General features: G+C 42.6%; 1 pseudogene; it reads right to left on the minus strand.

The window, feature by feature from the left end:
• Nucleotides 1-1,419: 1,419 nt before the first annotated feature.
• LOC103253272 overlaps nt 1,420-16,159 on the minus strand; it is a 28,479-nt pseudogene continuing 13,739 nt past the window's right edge.

Consider the following 16,159-nt stretch of genomic DNA (forward strand, 5'->3'; position numbering starts at 1 on the left):
CAAAGTATTGCATAAATATGTCCTGTGGAAGGAGTGACTTTAAATAATGTTTGGAAGACACTTGCCAATGTCCACCATATGGCAAATGCTTTTCAAAAGGCAGCTGTTACAATTTTTCAAAAGAGATTTTGGAGCCAGACGGATAGAATTGGAGTCCTTGTTCTACCAATCATTAGATCATACAGTTATTGACAAAGTTATTGCAATGTTCTGCTTTTATTTTCTTCTCTGAAAATGAAAACAGTGCCTACCTCATAGAATTGTTGTGAAAATTAAGAGAGACTATATGTAGATTTCATAGAACAGTGTCTGGCATATAGTAAGAGTATTCTTATTCTTATTACTATTACTTAAAAGGACAGTAGAATAAGAAAAGAGAATAATGATTACTCCTTAAGTATCTCTTGCCTGAAATAATTTACAAGCAAAACAGCACTTATACATATATTAGGCCTCAAATAGATATTTTTCTTTTCATGATAGAGATGAAAATATTACGACTTGGAAAGCTTTTGTGACTAAATAATATGAACTCAAATTCATTGAATGTTTATTTTATTTCAGGCACTGTTGTAAGCCTGTTACATGTATCAAGTCACATAACATATAACCTTATTTGGGTGGTCCTATTATTACCATTATTTTACTACTGAAGATACTTACAATCAAGGATTTAAGCTACATGTCCAACCCCACACAGATAGAAAGAGCATTTGAATCTATGTTGACTTGCATCTAAATTCTTAGCTCTTGGTCACCATGATCCACTACTAACACAAGTTAATCCTCGGAATAATTTCCAACTGAAAGTACACACAGTCAAATCATTCTTTGCTTAGATTTCTGAAGTCACATCGGGATTTCAGCAGGTGAAAATACTCTGAGGTAGAATAAAGCTTAGCTTGAAAATTGAATACTAATTCTAATCCAAAATACTTTCCTACACTGTCCTGAGAACCGCCAGTGCATATCTTATAATAAAATTGTATTTTTTGGAATTTATTTTCCTAAGAGCATTTAAATTTACAAACTGACAACAAGTGTGAGTGGGTGGCGGAGATTAATCAAATAATTCACCACTAAGAATATAATGTCAGGGCCTTACTTCAAGTATCTTGATCTTCCAGTATCTTAAGTGAAAGACACTAAGTATCTTCCATGCATTCAATGTCCTAACAGGACCATCTATAAACTCGACAAATTATAAAGAAAAGTATCAGAATTTGCTAGAGGACAACCAAAGCACAAAGAAATTAGAGGGAATATACACGTGGAAGAAACGAATGACATTGAGTGACTACTCCATATTTATGAAAAAATTCAAGAGCGAGTCAGTGAAGAGGATCACCAAATTTTGTATATTAATTCTTCCCACATCTCTGCCTGATCTCTGAAATACACAGAACGTATGCAGTCTCCTTAATCTCTTTTTAGAAATGATATCAGCTGCCTTTTGAAAAAGCATTTGCTGAATGGTAGACATGGGCAAGCAAACATCTTCGTAGGGATCGCGGCGCTGGAAGTCCGCCAGCACCTCGGGCTGGGCTGGGCCTGGCGGAAGGCTGGCGGGCGTGCCTGCAGGAATTGAGGCATGTGCATGGCGCAGCTGGCCCCAGAGAGGCGCCGCTCCAGGTAGGCGGCGAAGCGGGCGATCGGCTGGGACGAGGGCACCGCGCTGCTGTTGCGGTGACAGAAGATCTCCAGGTAGCCCACGCTCTTGGCCCGGTGCTCGCCGCTGTAGTGGTTTAGCGCGTGCCAGTAGGCCGACTCTGGTGGCATCAGCTCATCCCGCGGAAAGCTGTAGCGCTGGTGCTGGGCGCGCCCCTCTCACAGCAACACCAGCACCAGCAGCGCCCTAGGTTTGAGTTCTGTGGGGAAGAAAACTTCTTTTTAAAGTCGTAGCTCAAGGCATAGGACAATACCCAGCACTCATAATCGCTTGATGGTTGTTGGATACCTGAAAGCAAAGTTTTGGATGCCACCTGAAGAGAGCGGCTATTAGATGCCTGCAACTGGAGTAGGTGTCTGGGAATTTGAGAAGAGTTGGGAGCCAGCAACTAGGACACATCATCACCCAGGAAAACTAAACTACATGTATCAGGTCTGCTTCTGCCCAAGAAGCTTAATCTTTGGTTGGTTTCATCCCTAGAAGAAATCAACAACTTGGAAGTCAACTAGGACAATGGAAACAAGAAACCCTGCAGTGGAAGAGAACTCACTACATGATAAGGCAGCACATATGGCATAGGGGAAATTTTCATTTTCAGAAAATAATGAGGTGGTTCAAGCTGAGATATACTCTCATGCCATTTAATGACATTATTCCTAAGCCAGTCCTGGAGCTACCCAGCACCAGCTCATTGGCCAGGCCATTCAGTCCCACATCTTGTGGTCTAGGAGCACCAAGTCTGCCACCAGAGCCAGTTCTTGGGAGATAAGAGTCCCTGGAGCTATGCCATTCAGAGGTGATTATGCCCAGGCAGGGAAGACCAGCCTTGAACACCGGGACAGCATCCGGCATCTAGGGAATTGTTGGCGGAAATACTCATTGATATGTACAACCTGTCAGAATTGTAGAGATGGAGGGGGAGCCAAGATGGCCACCGTGGAGCAGCAGACCGACGCCTCTTGTGTTGAGCAAGGAAGAGAGTAGGGACCCAGCCGCTGATAGAGACACCTCAAACACTTTTGGACAGGGGAAATACCCTGCACCCAGCAAAGGTCTTCTTGAACACATAGAGACCAGAAACTGACAGCATGCTTTTGAATCCGGGTGCCCCATCTCCTGCTGTGTGCCAGGTTTGCAGAAGAATATGCATAAGGATGTTTCCTGCATTTCTTCTAGGATTCCTATAGTTTGAGGTTTTATGTTTAGGTCTTTGACCCATTTTGAGTTGATTTTTGTGCATGGTGGCCGGTAGAGGTCCTGGTTCATTCTTCTGCATGTAGCCTTTTGTGTTTCTATCTCTTTCAAAACCTCCCCACTCTGCTCATTTCTCCCTTTTCTGTGGGTAGCAGCCTTTCTTGGCAGACTGATGAAAGGTAACTAAAAAGAAGCAGGATGATGTTTCTGTTCACAGTGCACAGCACCTGTTTGCTGTGCCCAGTCTGACGGTTCCTGGATTCTTGAGGCAGCTTCGTTCTCTTGCCCCAACCTCTGCCACTCACACTCAAACCTCTCAAATATTCACCCCTTCCCAGTTATGTATCTGATTCCTACTAGGTACTTTTGTGTAGTGTTTGATAAACCTATCATAATGGGTGTGTCTTCTTATGCAAATAAAGAAATCCATACGTTACATATATGAAGCTTGCTTTGAATGTGGACAGTTTATAAAACACATGAAATAAGGCACTGAAACAAGAAGAGATAGCAAGATAATTGAACTAAGGGTGGTGGTAGTAATTTCAAGTGAAACCATGAAAAAGGTACACTTAAAAAGGACAATGATACCTTCTTTTCCCACATGGATAATTTTTCGAAAAGTTCTGTGTTCTGGGCAAATACCAGTGGGACCTTTCCAATGGTGACCTCTAGGGGTGGGTGGGAAGGAGACAATGTGTGCGTCTCCCACTCCCATGCTGCACTGCCCCAGCTGCTCTCAGCCTTGGTGGCTCCTGGTAATTCCATCTCAGACACCAATGGAGTGAAGATCCAGTTCACACAACTCCAGGCCAGGGGGCTGGGGAGAGCTCCAGGTCCCTGCATGGAGGTTTGCTAAAAAAGGGTGTTGTCTGTTGAGGATTCTATGCTGGGGATTCCTGGGACCTGGGTGGGTGTGTGAGTGGGGGCCTTTCAGAAGGGCTGGGGAGAGAGCAGCTAGGTCTCTGGGAAGGTATCATCTGTGGGTGCCTCTGCGAGAAGCCTGGGATGTAGGTAAGCCCCGGGAAGGACTGGAGATCATCTGGGTCCCCAGAGGTGGGTCCCTCTCACCCATGCAAGGCTTAGGCATAGAAGCATCAGCAACAACATCATTGAGGATCATAAAAGCAGGATGGTCTGGCATGTAAGTGCAATCACCAAGCCAGGACTGACAGTCCTGGACAAGTCTCCTACCCCACCCCTATGTTCTCCCCTTGGGCAGGGGCAGGTGCCTGGAGTAACAAAGACCATCCCTCCAGAACCCCTGTGTCCTGGCTATTGAGGGTACTCAGGGCTAACCTGGGATGCTTGGGTCAGGAGGGAGAATGTGGTCCAGGTTATCTCAGACTGGGAATTAGGAAGAGTTACAGAGGGAGGGCATTTAGCATAGGTGCATTCACAGAATAAATATACAACACAAGGGGTCCTTCATGGTAGTGTTTAATTACTTGCATCCCCAATCTGAGTGCTCACTTGGGCAATACTAAAGGAACAGAGGACTTGGAAAAGGGATGGTAGCTGAATTTAATTTAAAAAATCAAAAGCATTGGAATTTTGTTCTTCCTGATACTCTTGCAAGTCAACCTTCAACCTCCACTGCAGACTGGGGAAACTGAGATGTCCAGGGGTTTGCACAATGGACACAGCTGATTCTGAGTTTATTGTTGATTACACCTGACCAAACTCCTTTTTCTGAAGTTCTGATGTCTAATCTTGCCAGTGATGGTTTTGGACAGCTCTGGGACAAACTCCACCTAGTTGAGTATAAAGCAAATCAAAGCTGACTTACCAATACCACATTCCTCTCATCCCCCCCCACAGTCCTCCCACAAGATGCCAACATATAGTGGCCTTAATGGGGTCCAATGAGTATCCAGATTCCCCTCCTCACTCTCTAAAGTTGGATGTCGTCATGTAACTTGCTCTTACCCATGAGATGTGAGTGGAAGTGAAGCATGTCCTCTCTAGATAGAATAGTTTGAGCCATTGAGATGGTTACTGTCTTCTCTATCTCTTACAACACCTGGCAGGTATCTCCATGGGGGCTGCTCCTTTATCCAGGTGTCAGGATGAGGGGATGTGGAACACGGGTCCCAAGATAGTCATGGTGCTTGTGTGTGTAGCATGAGCAAGAAAGGTATCGTTGAATACCTCCATTGCTCAGGGCTGTTTGTTTCCTACAGTGACATCTAGCCCATCCTAAAGGGCAGGCACCATCTAGCCCATGCTCTGGGAGGAGTCTGGCCTACTGTCAGAACAGGAACTTTATGCGTGGGTTTGAGTTCCAGCTCCGCCTCTTATTGGCTGCAATCTCAGGCATTTGACTTTGAGTTTCTGAGCCTCAGTTTTGTGTTCGTAAAATGGGTTGGCTATACTGTCTATGGTTGTGGGAAGGATTAAATGAAATAACAGTGCATGTAGAGCTCTGAGTCTGCGGCCTGACATACACAGCAAGTGCTCAATCAATGTTAGTCATTAGCTTCATAACATGTATTGGTTGTAAATATTCAGACAATGCTATGTATATTCTCTCATAGCCTTTATTCTTAATGTGTTGGGATATTTGTATGTCAAACATACATATAATCTGTACCATCCTTTTAAATTACAAAGTAATATTTAATTTCATGAATGATTTATTTCTCTATTTTTCACCAGTTTTGTAGATAGCATACACCTTTTAAAACAAAGTAAAACAAATATAACAGAATGTATTGTGTCTATAAAGAATAAATACCATTCTGTCAACTTTGTTATATGTATGTATATGTGTATTGAGTGCTAAACAGAATCTATTTCTTTCTATAAATCATGTCTAAAATAGTTTAGAAGCTGATGATGTGGATTTCTTTTCAAATGTTACAGGATTATAAATAAATAATCTTTTTTGGTGATTTTAGGCATTTCTCTAATTTTTTTTCTTGAGGTGAACATGCCAGCAATGATGCCTTTTGGGTTTCTGACTCAGTACAGTAGTTTCTATCCAAATAACTCAACTCCATCCCATTCCTGATCCAGACCTGTTCTGCTGCAGAGTAAGGAGTCAGTGCTATTGGTTGTTTGACCTTCTCCTGCACGGCACCCCTATGAGATGTTGGGCTGTCAAACACTGGGAACCCGTCAGGGGCAGCAGACCCCATCCATGTGCCCTGCTCACCTTCCTTGGGTACTTGTACGGGGCTGTCACCAACTTCATGTGTTGCTGCAGCTCCTTGGTGAGAACCCTGTTTTTGGGGCCAGGACAACAAATGCCTTCACCACCTGCAGAACAGGAGCACAGGCTCAGGGTGAGTGCCAACAGAATGTAGCTTAAAAAGTCAATGTGTATTCAGTGAGTAAAAAAACAAGGTGATGGTTGAGCCTATAGTAGTAAGGACCTTGAAGCCTTCAGAAGAGGGTCTGATTCAAATCCCCATATTTCCAGTTTCCACTACAAGTCTTGAAAGTCTACTTGACACCCTCTTAACCTCAGATTCCTTCTCTGTGAAATGGGGATAAAAAAGTTCATTCGGCTGGGCGTGATGGTTCATGCCTATGATGGTAGCACTTTGGGAGACTGAGGTGAGAGGATTGTCTGAGCTCACGGGTTCGTGCCAAGCTGGGCAACTTGGCGAAACCTCATCTCTACAATAAATAAAAAAATTAGCCAGGCATGGTGGTGTGTGCCTGCAGTTCCAGCTACTTGGAAGGCTGAGGCAGAAGGATCTCCTGAGCCTAGCAGGTTGAGGCTGGGGTGGCCTTGAGCAGTGTGCCACTGCCTTCCAGCCTGGGCTACAGAGTAAGACTCTGACTCAAAAAAAAAAAAAGTTCATTACTCATTCTATACATTTACCATGAAATAATACATATAAAAAATCTGGCTCATTTAAATTTATTATTGTCCCTCTCATCATCATTATCACTAACATGTCTATTATTATTGTATATAAAATGCTGTGCCTGGAATTCAATGAGCATTTAATCATTGGTGCTAATTCATTATCTTTATGTTAGTAATTTTATCACCATTAAATTGCACAAGGTCTCATACATAGTCAGTGATGAATAAACCCTTAATGAATAAAGAAATGCATGTTCTGGTGCCACATTACTGAGATTCCTATTCTGCCTCCACCCCTAATAGTTGTGTCAAGTGAGCAAGTTATTAACCCTCTTATGCTTTTCTTTCATCATCTATAAAAGGAGTGTGAGCACTTGGGTTAGTGGGTTTTGTGAACGTTTAATGATTTGGCACATAGGAAGTGCTCACCTAATATTAGCTGTCATCCTTATTTATCATCCTCATTTTCAAAGCCACACAGAAGCCACTGTGCCCCCTGGTGACCACATAAAGTAACAGCAAATTGCACTCTATACTTTTCCTCCACCCTAGGTCCCAGACTGGTAGATAAGGCCTGGAAGTTTCCCTGGTGGCTGCCTTCCCAGTGCCCACACATAGAAATGATGAATTGTGTTCTCCTCACCTCCCCTTGAATCGGGTCCGGGCTGCCCACCACGGCTGACTCTGCCACCGCTGGGTGCTCTGCCAAAGCACTCTCCACCTCCATGGGCCCGATGTGGTACCTGGAGAGTTAATTGATCTGGGGAAGATCTGAGGGTTGGAGTGAATCAAGTCCTCAATTCTCCTATTCTGGAGGTCACATCTTTCCTTGGCACAGAGGGTAAAGGTCATAGGGAGCCAAAGACCAGTAGCCTGCCTGCATCCTGGGCCCAAAAAGTGAACACCTGAACGTTCAATGCTAATATATACAAGGCTCTGCTCCCCAGGGCTTCTCACCTCACTGCCTCTGCTGAGGGAGGGAGCAAATACTTTGTCCTCCCAGAGCTCTAGGTGCTTGGCCCAAGCCACTTCCCCCAGCATGAAATCTCTTGAAAGCCTCAAACTTTGTCTTAAACATTCGTGCAAATTCTACATCCTAGTCTCCATGATATCAACGGGTTCTAGTTTATTTGATTTGTTTGCTTTTGTGGTATATAATTAAGGTTTACAAAGAGATGTTTTGATATCTATATTCATAGTAAGATGACTACAGCCAGGTAAATGAACATATTCATCATCTCACATAATTATCCCCTTTCTGTTTTGTGCTAAGAGCATTTAAAACACTCGCAACAGATTTCTAGTATTTCAGCATGTTTTGAGCGTTTTAAAAACCTTCTGAAATAATCAAGATAAAGTGACATTTTAGTGTACAAAATTTGGTGTAACAGAATAGTGTGTTCTTCTGGAGGTGGCAGTGTGTGTGCTTGCAGTGGGGGTCTGTGTATCCAAGTTAAGCTGAGGGTGGTTTGGTGATTTGGCTCAGCCTGTAATCCCACACCTTTGGGAGATTGAGGTGAGCGGATTGCCTGAGCCTGCGGGTTTGAGACCCGCCTGACCAGCGAGACCCCATCTCTACAATAAAAAAAATCAGCCAGGCATGGTAGTGCACGCCTGTCGTTCCGGCTACTTGGAAGGCCGAGGCGGAAGGATCGCTGGAGCCCAGCAGTTTGAGGCTGCAGTGGCCGGGAGCGGCCACTGCACTCCAGTTGGGTGACAGAGTAAGACTTCAACTCAAAAAATAAAAAAAATCACATAGTGGTGAGGGACAAGGACTCGGAGCCCAACAAACTCACTTTAAATCTAAATCCCGCCCTGTACTGTCTGAGACTTCAGGCAAATTTCTTCACTGGTCATCGACCCTGTTTCCTCATCAGTAGAACAGGGATAATAATTTTATCTCCTTTCTAGCTTTGAGTGGTGGGTTATATAAAGCACTAAGGAGAGTGTTTTCACTTAGTAAATATCCCATAAAGGCGAACTATTATTATTGTTTTTTTCTCTTGTGACATCTTGTGCTGTGTTATTGCAGCAGAAACATGTCATAAGCTTCCCCAACCCGGGGACTAAAACAAAGTCTCCCATTCCAATCGATCCTCCACCTTTTTAAAATTGCATAATGTTCTATTATGGATTCTCTTTCAGATGCTCTTGAATTTCATTTTGTCTGATTCTTCTAGATTTAGGGATTGCAGGATGTCCACAGATACATGAGTTCAGGGCCACATAGACAGGTTCTATTCAGAATTTGGCTGAGGGTCCCATCATCAATGCATGAAGGAATGTGAGGGCAAGCAAATCTCCAAGAGGCATGTGAGGGTGATGACAACACCTTAGGGTCAACCACACCTACCCAGAGGCATTGATGACATATCGCCCTCCCCAGGAACCAGATGTAGCCCTTGTCATCCATGTTTGCTCGGTCCCCAGTGTTGTAAAAGTCCCAACATTCCACTTTGGCTGTCTTCTCTGGGTTATCCTGCAAACAGGACAGAGCTCCTTTGTGGAAGGCAGTGAGTTGAGGAATGAAGAGCCACAGCCTCGGGTTCAGATCTGAGTCTGGGTTCTGGCTCTGGCTCTGCCTGAGTCTATGTTTTCTCCATGTAAGCACACTATGCCTGCTGCTGCTCAATTACCAGATGTTATTAAACACTTTCAATGAGAATTTTTAAAATTACAATTGATTTTTGTGATGCAGTCCACTAGGATAAAATTTCTATTATAGCATGAACCTTGTTTATTTTATTCACTTCTACAAGCTCAGTGTTCACACAGTGTCTGGACAGATAAGAGGAACCAACAAACATTTGCTGAATAGTTTTCTTCCCCAAACCATATTTCATTTGATCCTCACAGAAAGCCTATGAGGCTGGTATTTTTCTTAAGTAAATATTTCTCCTTGTGATAATTGTAGATTGACATGCAGTTATAACAAAATATACAAAATAATAAAGAGTGATCCTGTATACCATTTACTAGATTTCCATAGTGATAACAGCATGTAAAACTATACTTCAATATCACAACTGGGATATTGAGATTGATACTATCTACTAATCTTACTTGGATTTCCTGTTTCCCGTGTGTGTGTGTGTGTGTGTGTGTGTGTGTTTGTGTTTAATTTTACGCAGTTCTATCTCTATGCAGGTTTGGGTATTCACCACTGTAGCCAAGACACAAAACAGTCCCATTGTCTTAAACATTAATCACATGAGCACAAGGGAGGGATCAGCAGTTGCTGGGTGCTCTCAGGGGAAGTGGGGGCATATAACAACACAAAGGGTACCTGGTCCTTTTGTGAGGGCCAGTTGGAGGCCCAAACTTCACCTGCATGCAGCCCTACATATGTAATTAATACTTACCTGTACCCCACATCTCTATAAAAATACAATTTTAAAAAGTTCCATCATCAAAGAATCTCTGATTTTGTTCTTTTATAGCCACATCTACCTCCCTCTTGTTCCCTTTCCTTCTCTCTCCATATCCTTAACCCCTTGATAACAACTCATAAGTCCTTTAATTAATAATTTTGTTGGTTCTAGAATGCTATATAAATGAAATCGGAATCAAACAGTATGTAACTGTTGGGGATTTTTTTTTCCTTTGCTTAATTTTTAGAAACTCACTCAGATTGTTGTGTTAATCAATAGTTTGATACTTTTTTAAAATCACTGAACAGTATTTCATGCTATGAATGTATCTCGGTTTTTGCTTAGCCATTCACCATTGATGGGCATCTGGGATGTCTCCAGTGTTTGACTATTATGAGTAAAGCTGCTATGTGTATTTGTGTAAACATTCCTGTGTGATGCTGACATTTATTGTAACCCTTTTTTAAAAAAGAAAAAAACATGCTCAGAGAGGCATAGGAACTTGCTCAAATTCACTCAGCTGGTCATTGAGAGGGTTGGTATTTAAATTTAACTTTTTGCTTCAAAGCCTATTTATAGACCTCTAAGCAATCCCTCTTGGGCAATATGAAATGATTTTAGGAGGTACCTGGAAAAAAAACATTGAATTACAATGTTTAAAAATATTTAATTAAGTCTTCTTCTTTTTTTTTTTTTTTTGCTTAACTTCCAGTTGTTGTAATTATATCAAGAAAGAATCTTGGTTTAATTCTGACAGGTTTTTAAATCTCTGGAAGTACCAAAATGAAGACAAGCTTCAAGATATGAGCTTTAAACAGGAAAATGATTTAAATAGAATTTAACATAATTGCTATTTTAAAATATATAGTTATGGTTATAATTGCATTGTTTTGTCATTTGTGACACAAGATCAACTTTTTTATCGAAACAATTGTCTTAAGGTAATAATGAGTTGATTTAAACAAAAATATAAGTAAGAAATTATATAGATGGTGTACAGATATAGCAAAAAACAATAGATGTGGACACCAATCACCGACATTTAGGAAACACTGCACCAATAGGCACTGTGATGTTTCACCCTCATTTCTGAAGCACTTGAACTGCTATCTTACTCAGTGCACTATGTTTTGCTATCGTTCACCTGACACACTCTCATGGTCAGTCTTTCCAGAATGAAAAGTATATTAGAGATTACCAGATGCTGGGGGAAGAAGGATTGGGATGCTATTGTTTAATGAGTACCCTTTTTGTTTAGGATGATGAAAACTTTGGAGTTGGGTAAGTGTGATGTGTGTACACCATTGTGAATTTACTTGATGCCACCGAACTGTACACTCAAAAATGGTGAAAAGAGAACATTTTTTGTTATATTTTACCTCAATGAAAAAGAAAAAAAGTCCTCTATTTCATTGAAGCCTCAGCACAGTGGCTCACGCCTATGATCCCAGCACCTTTAAGGCCAAGGCAGGAGGATTGCTTAAGCCAAGAAGCTCAAGAACAACCTGGACAATATAGCATGACTTTGTCTCTACAAAAATTAAAAAGATTAGCTGGGTGTCCTGGTGTTCACCTGTAGTCCCAGCTACTCAGGAGGTTGAGGAGGAAAGATCACCTGACCCCAGGAAGTCAAAGGCTGCAGTGAACCGTAATTGTGCCACTGCAGGCCAGCTGAATGACAAAGTGAGACTCTGACCAGATAAATAAATACACATTTGATTACAATGAGAATCTGTGAAATATGCAGACGTAAGTGTGAATTTACGTGAGGATACCTTTGGAAAATAAAAACATGTCATGCTTAATCAAAAAAAAAAAAAGAAAGAAAGAATAGAAGAACCATTCTTTTGAAGCATCTATTTCAGTTTAACCTGGCTTTCTGTGGTTAGACTGAAGCACCAATGTTTTTAAATATCCTCAAATGATTCTAAAATGTCAATACATAACTGTGGTTCCCAAGATACCTGCGCGTACATATCCATGTTTAATTGTTCTTTTATCCAACCTTGACATTGTGCACTGAGAATTAATGCTAAAGCCTGTATGCTGGGTGCCTCTGTATCACACAATGTTCAACCCCAGCTGAGCCCCCCTGAGACCACAATGTGAGGAAAGCAGTGACACTGGGACAGCCTCCAATGAAACATCTTTGGAGAAAGGAAATCAATTTGGCGATCAATTTTAGGATCTGGTCACCCATCCATGGCCAATATCGGAAGATAAAATTTTCTTCTATGTGGTCATTACTATCCTGGGAGGGCTATGGTTTGTTCGATCAAGAATTTCAGCAGGCTTCTTCATGGTCCATCCCAGTTTTCTCTAATCTCTGGATTCCTCCTTTGGGGTTTTGGTCCCAAGATACTGGATTCCAGACCTACCATTTATTTGATGAGGAGACAACACAGAACAATTTCACCATGCTGTTTTCCCTCTATAAACTAGGGAATATAGAGCTCCATGGAGGCTCAGATAGATCAAGTGATTTGTCCCCCCCACCCCCTCAGTTAATTGTTCGTATGTGGGATGGTGTTATTTGAATGGTGTCAAAGTTCATATAATCAGGAAATCACTGGAACCCAAGTCTGATATTTAGGAAGCCAAACTTTTTTCTACCCCTTCTGTCATCCTACAGTCTCTTATGGGTTAAAACAGGAAAAGATGTGTGAATTTTCTTTGAGCATTCAGTTTAATAAAAGCAGGCTTCATTGAATTGGGTGATAAAGAAAGGTCTGAAGAACTCTCACTACGCAGTTTCCTTTAGGGATTATTGGGGACAGGATGGGGGCCATTACCTCATAGCACAGGAACAGGCCTATTGGCCTGGGAGGCTTGATCCTGATGCCAATGTTTCCTTCAGTGTTTGGTGGCAGGATGTTGCCTTTGTCATCGATGATCTGGAGCAAGAGGCCTGTGAATTCCACCCTGCAGGATTCTCCAGCCCTTCTTCCCCACCCAAGCATTACCTGGCTCATTGATGGGGTGCCACTGAGGATAACTGGGGATAAATAGGTACAGGGATAAAGGAACTTTTCAGAAAATAGAATAAAATTGTCAAAAGTCTTTGAAATCTGCAAATGTGAAACCTGAGTCAAGGTTCTATGGTTCATGGGTAGATAAGCATTACCAACGTGTCTTGAAGCTAGAAAACACTGATCAAGAAAAACAAAGAGTGCCTGTAGGGAGAGCTGCCAGTGCGACCTCTAGGTATACTTCCCCATCCACTATGTGTGATGCCTCAGGCTGCCAGGGTGAGCTGCCTGTGTGCCTACGGTAATACTGATAATGCAATCTTCAACTATAGCCTCCATAAGAAATCAGAGGAAAAATGGGAGAGAGGAGGAAGAATGATGGGGACAAGCATGGCTGGTTTTGCCACCTGGTGTCGTTTAATGATCCAACCCCAGCTGAGCCCTACCTGTTCCCTGCCAATGACTCTAGAACCAGACCTGGATGTTGTACGGTGGGATGGGCTTCCCCAAGGAACCCAGCTTGATCTTCATTCCCTGGGAGATACCACAACTTATACCCTGTTTGCAAAAGAAAGAGAACTGGGGTTGGTCAAGGAGTTCTTACTGATCACAAAGCAGCAAGAATTATGCACAGCACCCGCCAGTACTCTCATGTTATTTGATTCTGTACCAGAAACCCCTGTGGGTAACTAGAAAACCAGATTTTAGTCTCAAAACATTGGCCCTACTCTGTTCAGTGGCCGTTTTCTGAACCTACATGGGCTGTGTCTGCACTAAGTACAAAGTCTAGAGTCTGGTGTGGAGGCAAAGACAGAAACGCAGAGATAATCTCCAGGTTGGGGGCATGTAACAAGGAATGTGCATCATGGTCCAGGCATGGGTCAGTTTGCCAGAGGAAGGTCATGTGTCCATTTAACAGACATATACTCAGTAATAAGATTTCTGTCACAACTCCCTCTCAGTGTGTGTGAAGATTGTGTTAACTGCCTATGCTGTGCTCTCTACTGGCATTACCTCTTCCCTATTTATTTTCCTGATGAACTTGATTGCTCCGTTATGGCTGCCTCAAGTATCATTCTTTCTGTAGCTGAGTGCTTTACAGTCAGACAGACAAAGGTTTGAACTTAGACTCCACCACACTCACTGTGTGCCAGTTCATCTCTCTTGATCTCCTCTGTGAAAGGGGGATAATTTCAACACTTACCTCCCAGAGTGCTTGTAAGTGTGTGAAAAACTCTTTGCACAGTGTAAGACATGCACCAAGTGTTCAATGAATGACAAACACACTAGTTATTAATCAGGTCTCAAGAAAAGTCAACTGAAAGATTCTCTCTCTCTGCAGTATTTCCTCCATACTTCTATTGTGGCACACAGGGCATTGTAATTATTCTGGCTTATGTGTTTCCCTCAGTAGACAGCAAGCATTCCAAGAATAGAGATTGTCCTGTCCACCCCTGTGCTCCCAGCATCTGGCACTATACCTCCCTAAAAAAAAAAAAAACAAGGACCACAGAATCTGCAATGAGAGCATGGACTATGGCTGGATGCTGGCCAGTGTTATATACTTTTTTTGCATTAGACTTTTGCACTCTGGCAAGATTAGCATTATAATTTCCACTTTAGAGACAGGAAAGCTTCAATAACAGCCATTATGGTCTGTATTAAAGCTATAATTTGCAGAGTTAAGACTTAGACCCAGGTCTAAGTGCCTAGGAGAGGAAATTCCTTTCCCCATGACATATCCCTGCTTACACTCTAGGCATGTGAAAAATAATGCACAGATGAGTGAATAGGTGTGAAAGTGTTTTGTAAAATAAAGCTTTCATCTCTTGTTGCAAAGAGTTGATGCAAAGAGACTGAGTCACACATTTAGTGTGTTGCACTCACCCACCCTCCTCCCTGTCCAAATGAGACCTGTGAGCAATTCAAGCACAGGCCTGGAATCTCAGCATTTTTCAGGCCTGGAGGTAGGCGAATTAACTACATTATTATTGTTGTTATTTACAAAAAAGTCAGACAAATATGTGAATGGAAACTAAAATAATCATTTTGTACAGAGTCTGAGATGACAGTCATCACTCTGTGCGCTGGTGAGATAAAGGAGAGGTGGGAGAAAGTGGCTCTGTCCATCATCAGAAATGAATTAAGAATGTGTTGAAAGAGACACCCACCCATATCCCGTACAATCATTCATGAAGTCCATGAGGTTCCACGATGCAAGATAGTCTAAATGCCCTGCCAACCTAGCAGCTCAGTGACACTACGGGAGGACATTGTATTTGTGTATGCATGTGTTTGGTATATACAGAAAGTCTCTCTCCTTTCACCACCATGCGAGTATCTCATCATAGAACCTGCATGTTTCTTCCTAAACACCCAGGAATGAAATTCTGGAGCTAGGTTCCAACTATCTCTGCAGGTCCAGGAAGAAATGGTGAAGTGGGCAGGACATGCTGGTGGTGGTCACAAAATTTTGCTGGAGAGAACCTCTTCCCACCACCCCTCCTGGGCTCCTCTGAGCTAGTGATCACAGGGTTAGTGGCAAATGTCCTTGAGCACATTTGTGAGTCTTTGTCCAACAGTTTTCAGCACATTCATTGCTTGATAACTTGATAAGTTTTGAATTTACCTTCTGCTAATTAAGGAACCTTGACTTAGAATTCGGGGGCTTCCTTTTGCTTCCATCAATGCTGTGTGCACAGTGGTGCCCCAGCACACACATGTGGCATGATCCAGCACAGTTGTCTGCTGGGCACAGTGGCCAAGCACACCCTACCCGGCCAGAAGAGACCTGTTCACTTACCGTTTCTGACTATCCATAGGCCTCATGGAGCAGAATGCCTGTCCTTTTTTCCACTGCTCATGCTCTTCTGGCAGAAGGGCCTCCCTGCCAGTACAGCAGTGCTCCAGGGTGGGAAACCTGATACTTGGGGAAGGCAAGTTGTCAGGTCTTAGATGCTCCACCCCAGATCAATGTATTAAGAGCTTATAGCTGTTGTTGGAACATTCATCCTTCAGCTTGCTTACTTTTTCATTTTCCTTCTGGTCTTTTTACTGATGGTCAAGGCCAAGTGGTTGTCACACATTTCCTGTCAGTTCTTGTGAACTCTCTGGCAGGGGTGGGTGGGTGGGTGGG

This window comes from Carlito syrichta, unplaced genomic scaffold (genome assembly GCF_000164805.1).
Source record: "Carlito syrichta isolate Samal-C Ts95f unplaced genomic scaffold, Tarsius_syrichta-2.0.1 Scaffold216232, whole genome shotgun sequence".
NCBI lineage: Eukaryota > Metazoa > Chordata > Mammalia > Primates > Tarsiidae > Carlito > Carlito syrichta.